Source organism: Carassius gibelio, chromosome B19 (genome assembly GCF_023724105.1).
Source record: "Carassius gibelio isolate Cgi1373 ecotype wild population from Czech Republic chromosome B19, carGib1.2-hapl.c, whole genome shotgun sequence".
Taxonomy (NCBI): Eukaryota; Metazoa; Chordata; class Actinopteri; order Cypriniformes; family Cyprinidae; genus Carassius; species Carassius gibelio.
The window spans coordinates 26347008-26356573 of NC_068414.1; positions in this window are offsets into that span (position 1 = coordinate 26347008).

Here is a 9566-nt window from a genome sequence, read left to right on the forward strand (position 1 = left end):
GGACGCTGTATGCGAGTGCATGTACTTGAGTATGCGTGCCAATGCGTTCGGGGGGAAAACGGGGTTATAATACTGTAGCCAAGCACTAAAGGGGTATTTGTGGGAGAGGTTTCTGAAGGAATGGGATCTGGGGCATGAGGGATGGGGGTGGGCTGCTCAAGCGCTGGAGCTTATTATTAGTAGAAGTTGAATTGACGTGGGGAAGGGGGGTTTCTGTTTGCTTGCTCTTTAGGACTGGTCTTGGGGGATTGCTTGCCGGTGGCAAAGTGGCCCCTGCTGTCAGTCGTCTCTCCCTGGCACAGATGTGGTCTGTCTGCTTTGACTGTCTCACTCTCTTTCTGTCTCCTCTCTTTCTCTGCTCACTTTCCTCCCATTTTAATCTGGAAGCGTTTTAAAGTCATGAAAATGTATTTTAGTTTAGGTTCAGTTTTCCCCAGTTTTTATTTTTATTTCAGTTTATTTTGTGTTCATTTAATTTTGTTTTAGTTTTATATTAACTATAATACCAATTAATATTGGTTGTCAAGCCAAGCTAAACCAACACGATGGACACAATTAAACAGAGCAGAGGATATGAAATTTGAGAAGAAAAAGCAAAAGCAGAAAAAAGAGAAAACTTTCGTCATAATGTGGAACCATGTGAGAGTAAGTAAATTCCAGATTTTTTTTTTTTTTTTTCGCTGAAGGGTCCATTTTAACTGTTCAACTCATGTTCTGTATGCACTCTGTATGTTTCATCCTGTCTGTTTTATCCTCCTATTGGAAACTGCATGTCAGACTTTATATTTCCTTGTCGCTGTAAAGGGTGACTGATATAGCCAATGCCGTATTTATTCTACTTGACATTTCAGGTATAATAACATGACATTTTCAGACTTTTTATATAATATACAATCTAAACTGGCCTCCAAAAGTCTTCATCACTGCTTTGAGTCAGCTTGATATTTCCTCCCACAATTCAGGACAGACTGTGTCTTCTCGCCCCTTCCCGCAGAACTCCTCCTCTCCATCACTCTGCCAGTCACGGGACGGCGATATGCCAAGCTTGAGCATTGGGGTTTACATTTTTATATTTCTACGAATGTATCTCAACTAAAGTTGTATTTTTGTACCTCTAAAAACAAAGGAAAAATTAATTCTGGATTTGTGAAAAGACTCACTCGTCTTGATGGCTTTGTGAAACTCACCTCTCTCCAATACTACTGGGAATGTAATCGCATTATTTAAATTCTTTTTGTTTTGATATTATTAGAGGAAAAACCTGTAATGCAAATAAATGACTACAGCTATTGGATTAACGCATGTATTAGGCATGTTTCCTGCTGTTGTTCTACCACAGTTGTATATCATTGGAGAGGCTGATGCCAAGCTAATATATATATATATATATACTAACATGTTCTTTCTTCTAAATTAAGTATCATTAATATGAAAGTCTAGATCATAATATGTGGGAAGTCGTGGCCTAGTGGTTAGAGAGTTTAATTCCTAACCCTAGGGTTGTGGGTTTGAGTCTTGGGCTGGCAATACCACAACTGAGGTGCCCTTGAGCAAGGCATCAAACCCCCAAATTAAAAAATTGGCTGCCCACTGCTCAGGGTGTGTGTTCACAGTGTGTGTGTGTGTGTTCACTGCTCTGTGTGTGTGCACTTTGGATGGGTTAAATGCAGATCATGAATTCTGAGTATGGGTCACCATACTTGGCTGAATGTCACATCACTTTCACTATTTTTTTTTTTTTTTTTGGACTAGTCAGAAGTAATGTATGTTTAAAGAAAGGTCATAGTTTATATTATTATTATCAGCTGGTCAGTCTTTTTCTAGATAATTTTTTCTTTTATGATTTCAGTCATCATCAGCAGTGTTTTTGCCTTTTAATTGTGTTAGCCTACATGAAATTGAAATTGCTTGATGTTTATTTTTTTTATTCTGTATTGACTTCTATTCTGTTGAAACAAGAAGTTTGCGTGGTACAAGAGTTTTCTATTTAAATAGTTACATCAAAGCCATAAATCACGATTTGCAACCAGGTGTGGTCAAATTAGCAAAATTTTGCAGACAAAAATGTCCATTGTCAGTAGTGTAGCGATGTATGAAGAAAAAAATAATTTCCTGCAAAAATTTAAGAGCAACTGTAAATGTGACTGCTATTTTACTGCGAGGGAGGGGCACTGTCATTCCAAAAAGCATTTGATTGGACAAAAAACTGCAGTGCAGGATGAGTCATCAATATTTTTGTCTCATTTTCCCAGAAGAGAATTAATGGAGGCTAAATAAAAGTAAGTTTGTCAGTGTTTATGAGTACATAAAGGCTAGCACATATGGCTTTAAAATAAACATGTGGATCAAAACCTACAAAAACTTAATTTAAACCTAGAGATCGATATTTAAGGACATCAAACATGACAAAATTGATCTTAGTCTCCTCTACTGTATGCATTTTGCTGACTATTGAACAGACATGTTTTGAGCATGTTTGTAGGTTTGTGTGTGTTAACTTGTCACATGTCTTTGTCATGATTTCTGACTTCGATGGCGTGTGACAGATGTCTTGAATGTAAGCGCCAGGGAACACAGGCTCGCGCGCACGCCAGACGCCAATGTGTGCTTTTTTGTCGCCACCGCCGTGGTTCATCTGAGGAGAAAACTACGTGTTGACAGGTCTCCATGGTTACTGGAACAGCTGTAAACTGAAACAAATGGAGAAGAGATGAGGTAAGGTATAGGTCAGAGAGATGTAAAGAGATGAAGCGGGAGTTAGACAGGAAAATAACAGCGGAAAAATAGGAAGACAGGTGATAAATGCATGATGCAAGATACAAGAAAGAGGAGACTGATGAAAGTAAAAGACAGGAGTTTTAGGCAATTTTTGCAGGAATGTTGGTCATTTTGAATATGTACAGCTTTCTTTCTTTTTTAGTTTTATTAAGGCTAAACTTAATTAATCAAAAGCAACAGTAAACAACAAATTTATGGTACAAAACCTTTTTTTTTTTTTCAATGAAATTCAGTTCTTTTAAACTTCATGTTTATCAAAGAATACTGAAAAATACAGCTATCACGGTTTCCACCACAAAATTATTAGGCTGCATGACAGTAATAGTGTGATTAAAGGGATACTACACCCTAAAATGAACATTTTGTCATTAATAATTTACCCCCATGATGTTCCAAACCCGTAAAAGCTTTGTTCATCAACGGAACGCAATTTAAGAAATTTGGGATGAAAACCGGGAGGCTTGGGACTTTCCAATAGACTGCCAAGTAAATTACTAATGTCAAGGTCCAGAAAAGTATGAAAAACATCATCAGAGAATAGTCCACCTGCCATCAGTGTTCAACCATAAAGTTACAAAGCACAGAGAATACTTTTTGTATGCAAAGAACTGTCTCTCCACTGACACAGAAGAGAGTATGCTGCCTGTTTTTAGCAGATATATTTTTCAAAATGGCGCTACGGAGTGAACATTTGGAGTGAAGGTTCTTTGCGTGAACATTTGGGAGGCATTACGCAAATATTTCCACATAGTGACATAGACATAAGAAAATCTTTTTGGATTTGAGACTTTAGTCTTTGTAACTTTACAGATCTTCTTAATGCCCCAATATCTTGTAACACTCCAAAGAGAAAGGAAAAATTTTAATCACATCATATGACCCCTTTAAAATTGCCTAATTTACATAATTTAGTTGATTTAATTTAGTTAAAGACATGTTTCTGGTCATGTTTCTGTGCACAATTCATCAAAATCCAAAACTTATAAAATAACGTAAAATAACGTAAAAAGCCAGAATGATATTTATAGTTAAATTAGAGAACTGGATACTGGCTACTTTTGATTGCCTTCAAAGTGTTTCTCCACAAGCAACTGTTTTTCTGTGTGTACGTGTCTATGTCTGTTCTGATGTGAACAATAATGCTATTCACTATTTTCTGATAGTCCTGACCCAAATACACTGGCTATTCATCACTTCGCCCATCCATTAATGTGTACAATACAGCTCTTCCATTGAAATGAGCACCCGCACTTACAGGAAAGAAGCAGTGTAGTTTGAACGCCGCCGTCTCAGTCAAGCGCATTTAGAAATGTGCTCATTAATGCATTTGGAACAGGGTCAAAACTGTTAATATCATGAAACGTGACCGTTAAGATGACAAACTTTGTCAAAGCTGGGTCCTGTCAATATTTGTCATAACTGCAACAGTAATTTCACTGCTAGGAGAACTATATAAGAACTATAATAAGGAGTTAAGAACTGTAATTCAAGTCAGTTCTGATCATGTTGTTGTTCCACATCTGACCCTAGCATGTCTTGTAACTGATTGCAAAGTGTCTAGTTTTAATAGTACATAGCCCCTAAAGGCACATGGTAATGGTTACAAAAAAAAAAAAAAAAAAAAATGAGAGAAGAAAAATTGTCAAAGCATTTGCGTTCCCCAAAGAAATCTAATATTCGCCTGCACAAATAGGTTTCCCAAATACGCCCTGTTTTCACCTGGTATTAAGTTGGTATATTGTTTACAACTGGCATTTTGGTCAATCAGCTCAGAAGTGTACAATGGAGATACATAATTGTATATACTTGGAGTTTTAATCAGTCTCTTCTGCCTACTTTTGACCACTTCTGACCAGATTACCCCCCATGATGCTGATTACGTCAACAGAAAGGTAAATGGGCGGATCCCTCTGTCGGCATCAAAACTTGAGCAGGAGGGCTAAAGTTATCACTCATTAATATTATGTCTGCTTGAACTTGTACTTGTACTTACCATAATTTCGAGATGACAGCATGCGATGTTCTACACAGAGCGGTTAACGTCCTCCAATTTGGAATTATACTTTTCTTTGGCAACACTATCAACGACTAAACAGAGCGTGTGATGGTCAGGTGTCGCAGTGGTCACGTGGTACAAGTCGTAGCTCTCAGAAAACTCACAGTTCACAGTAAACTCACAGTAATTACGAGACTTGTGAGGATGTGAACACTTTTTACAAGTTTACAATCTCGTAATTATGTGAATTCTGATATGGCGTGACCACAACTTTACTGTTGCTAGTGTTGTTAGCAAACATGGTGCACCTGGTCTGACTGGATGTTCTGCCACAAGGATCCATCGTTTCTTTTTCGTGTGATTCGAAATGAATACTTCGGATTCAGCCCGTCAAATGCCGTCTGATAAGTGTACACACTTGTACGTCTCACAGTGATTACTTATTAGGTCAGTAGGCAGAGAGTAGGCAGTCTTTTGTGGCTGCTCGAACGCATTCGACCACATCAGTGTCTACATCATGAAAGCAATCCTGTCAAATGCATTTTTGAAACTAGGCACCATCTGGAAGTGGTCGAAAGTGGACAAGCTTAAAACGTTTCACACCCCATTCACACATGTATTTAGCATTGTCCACTTGTGATCCTATCGACCAAAACACATCTTAATACCAAGTGTAAACAGGGCCTTGGTGGTGTCTACTAATCCTCATGCTGAATTTAAGAGGTAGTGTCATCTCAAATGGAGAGGTCAGTTTTTCTAATTCACCATGTTTTCAATTAGTTTGAATTAATTGAAGTTTGAATTCGATTTCAATTTTTTTTTTGCTAAAAAATTAGGAAGACCATTTTTTTCCTGAGGATTAACTTGCATGGCTGATTTGTTCTCCACATGACTAATAATGTGCACTAACAAAGTAAGCAGGGTTAGTTTAAATTTTTAGATGGGCTTTAAAGTATCCATTTGTAGTTCACTACACCTGCATTTTTCAGTGTGAACACTACATGTAAAATTATGCAGAAGTATGCGATATTCATGTTCTTTTTTTTCCTGATGTGGAGCTTAAGGCTGTCACAGAACCAATTTTTTCTTTTTTTATAGGACACATATTTAAATGACATCTGTCAAGTCGAGGAGCAATTTTATACATGGTGTTTATAAAATGCTTACTGCAGCATTTAAATATGTGCTGTCCATATATTCCTGTTTTAGAATGACTGCATTTATGTGCATGCAAATGTACAAACGTTGGCTTGTGCGTGTTCACGTGTAACACATTAACGTTGCAGGTGGTGATGAATGACTGTGAAAATGCTTTTCTCTGAAGAGATCCTCGCTCCTCATCAGGAAGGAGTGGAGCTGGAGAAGATCAATGGCCTTCAGCAGCTGAAGTGATTCTCCCGTGGCTCGCCGGCTGCTTAAACCGCCCGTCTTTCCACAGAGCTGTCAGATGGAGCGAGAGGTCTCATTGTTCAGAGATGACACCGAGTGAAACCATTGGTGGTCGATCTGATCCAATCCTATACGGAGAGATGAATTGCAATAGTTCATGTAGTAAACACAGTCAAGTGCACATTTATATATTCATACATTTACATACATATTTATATACCTATAAATATAAATCTTTTGACCGTGTTCTTTAATATACACTACATGCGCACACACACACACACACACACACACACACACACACACACACACACACACATATAGTAATATATATCCTCCTAAGAACCATAAAAATAAGTTTTGTAAATTGTGTTTGTGTGTGTAATTACATTGCTTGGAGCATAAGAAACAAATGGATTAAAAAATATAAAAAACATAAAAAATATTATTTTATGTCCTTTGTAGAGGACATCAAGACTGTTATTCAAGTTGTTCAAAATAAATAAATAAATAAACACGAAAAGGCATGTATAGGCAAAAAAAAAAAAAATGTTTTACTATCAGTTTTAGGTTTCAGGCTATTTTTAACCAAACTTTGTCCAAAGATGATTCTCAGCTGTATGATGAAAGATACAACAGAATTATTTGATATAGACTGTTATACTTTATGCAATCTGTTCATAAAAGGTCCATAAATTTTTATTCCCATTCTATACAGTGTCTATACACCGCATCTAATTTGCATATTAATGTGTTCTTGGGGCAAACCATAATGAAAAAAAAAAGAAGTGTTAACTTGGCAACCTTTTCATAAGAACATCTCATATTCTATAGGAACTGATCTATAATTTCTTTCCCTATTGACCTGTTTTGTTTCCCCAAAACGCAATTTGCCCCGGTGTCCTCTACAGAAGACATGTATGAAAAAATGATGCTATTTGCATGCCTTGTTTCCTTTGACAATGGCCGACATATGTTGTGATGCTCGAACGTTGAAAGCTTCTCCGTCTCTATGCAGACCTTCTACAACAGAGCGAGACGTTTTGATAAACTCAGCTCGTATGGACTCTGGCAGTGCAGAAATTGCTTCGTGAGCGTCTCGTGCGATTGTTAAACCGGCGCGCGCTCTGTGCTTTGCTCGTCAATCACCTCAGCACCCCTCCTTTGGGCTCAAGGGCTTCAGCGGGAGAGCTAAATTGGCTCTAACATCATCACCGCTGCTGTTGCCGTCCTCGCTGAAGAGTTTTTTTGGGGGGAGATTTTTTTTCTTTTTCTTTTTGCTCGTGCTGCAGAAAGCGAGGCTGTCTTCTGTCATTCTTTTCCTTTTCACGTTTCTGGGGGCAGACGGCAGCCACTCGCTGCGTGAAAGATATGAAAAGCCTTTTAAAGGAACATTTAAAATGAGAAGTTGTGTACAAAGACACGTTCTCTCCTGGTTGGTGGAGATATCGGGAATCACAGACGTCCCTGGGAAGTGTACAAAAAGGTAAAACGAAGGAGGGACGGACAGAAAATAGCCTGTGTCAGTAGACAGAAGTGTTGCATAACAAGCACATCCACAAAACACCTGTGTAGACCTGCGTCTCGAGTTGCTGAGGCCTGAAGATCTACTAGTTCAGCAGGAACTCACTTCTGGATGTATGAAAAATTATTTGTGACTAGTGTAGTTGGACTCAAATAGCTTAAGGGACCTCAGGGAGAGCTATTTGTCGGCTGCTTTATATTTTTTATATCCTCAAGGTTTAGCCATCAAACAAATTCAAGGTCAAAAATGCAATTTGAAGCTTGCCAATGCAGTTCCTAGTGACATTAAAAAAAGTCAGGTTTTCTGACAAAATGTAAATCTTATTTTTTTATTATTGTTTAAATACAAAATAAATAAAAGCTTTAATGTTTCAGAAATTCTCTCTTTACTTCCATTCTAAGTACCACAAGGGATGAAGTCAAAAAAATGTTCTGTGGTGATCAGCATGGTGATCATAAATATTAATAAATAATAAATGTTATCATGTGTTTGTGTGAATGCTGCATAGTTATATAATTATATAGTTATCTTTATAGTTTTCACGTGAATGGGCCTTTTCTGCAACCTGGAATTTCCCTTCATCATTACATTTGGGCTTTCACATTATTAGAATTCTCTTAGGGATTGTTTGGAGACGTTTTGTTTGGTGCGTGTACACAGAACAGAAAACCCAGCAGTAATGAATCAACAAGAGCCTTCTGCTGCAGCCATCAGAGCAGTACAATGATGTGATGAGGGAGAGAGAGATGCTATGAAAAGAAGCCTGGCTCTGCTCTCCTGACCATTGTTCTGGGCAAGCTGAAAACACTGCTATAGTGGCTTCGATTCGATTTGTTCTCAAAACATAAGTCACTTTCAATATTGTCATGTGGCTTATTTGTAATGCGATTTAAAGCTCGCTGAGCATTTTTGTTTGTGCAGCTTTTTGTAATACTGTACACTCCAAACAGCTGATAAAATCATCCATACATCTCCAGCCCATTAGATAACATCTTTTTTGTTTGTGAAAGACAAATCCATCATTAATTCATAAAATACCAGACAATCCATAATAGAGCTATATCTCTGGAAAGTCCATGTCCTGTTGTCCTGTCACAGCAAAACCCGCAAACATATTCGTTTTGGACTATTTTTGCTTGTAATCAGTTGTTTGATTTGTGCATATTTCTTAATTCAGATGAAACAATGTATGCAATATATTATGGATAAATAACTCTAAGCTGTTTTAACTTCAAACCTTTCCTTCCACAGATAATGATGGTTAATTACAAACTTGCAGCTTTTACTTCACAAATATTATTTGATGGACAAGAGTTGTATGGATTATTGTGATGTTTATTATCAGCTGTTTGGACTCTCATTCTGACGCCACCCATGCACTGGTGAGCAAGTGATGTAATGCAATTCATTTCTCCAAAACTGTTCCAATGAAGAAACAAGCTAAGATTTTTTTGGGTGACCTTCTCCATTAATGGTTCATCTCTTAACTGTAGATGCCAATAAAGAACCTTTATTATCTGTATGTACCACAGACGAACATCAGAGAAAATACTCTTGAGAGTCTGAAATACTTTGTGTGTGAATGAAAGCAATAAAAAGAGGAAGAGAGAGAATGAAATGACCTGCATGTGTCTCATTTGTTCGGTGGTCTCGGGCATGTAATTCCTTCATGCTGAATTTTAATAGGATAATGTACTTCATGTCTCACACAGTGCCACACTTACAGAACTACCTGTCAGAGAAATACATAAATATATAACACCATGAAGCATGATGAAAAACATTATCTGCACAAATACTCCTATTTTCCACACCTATTTTTATATTAGTGGAACTGGCTAGTACAATACATACTTGTTCTAAAAGCGATAGTAACGA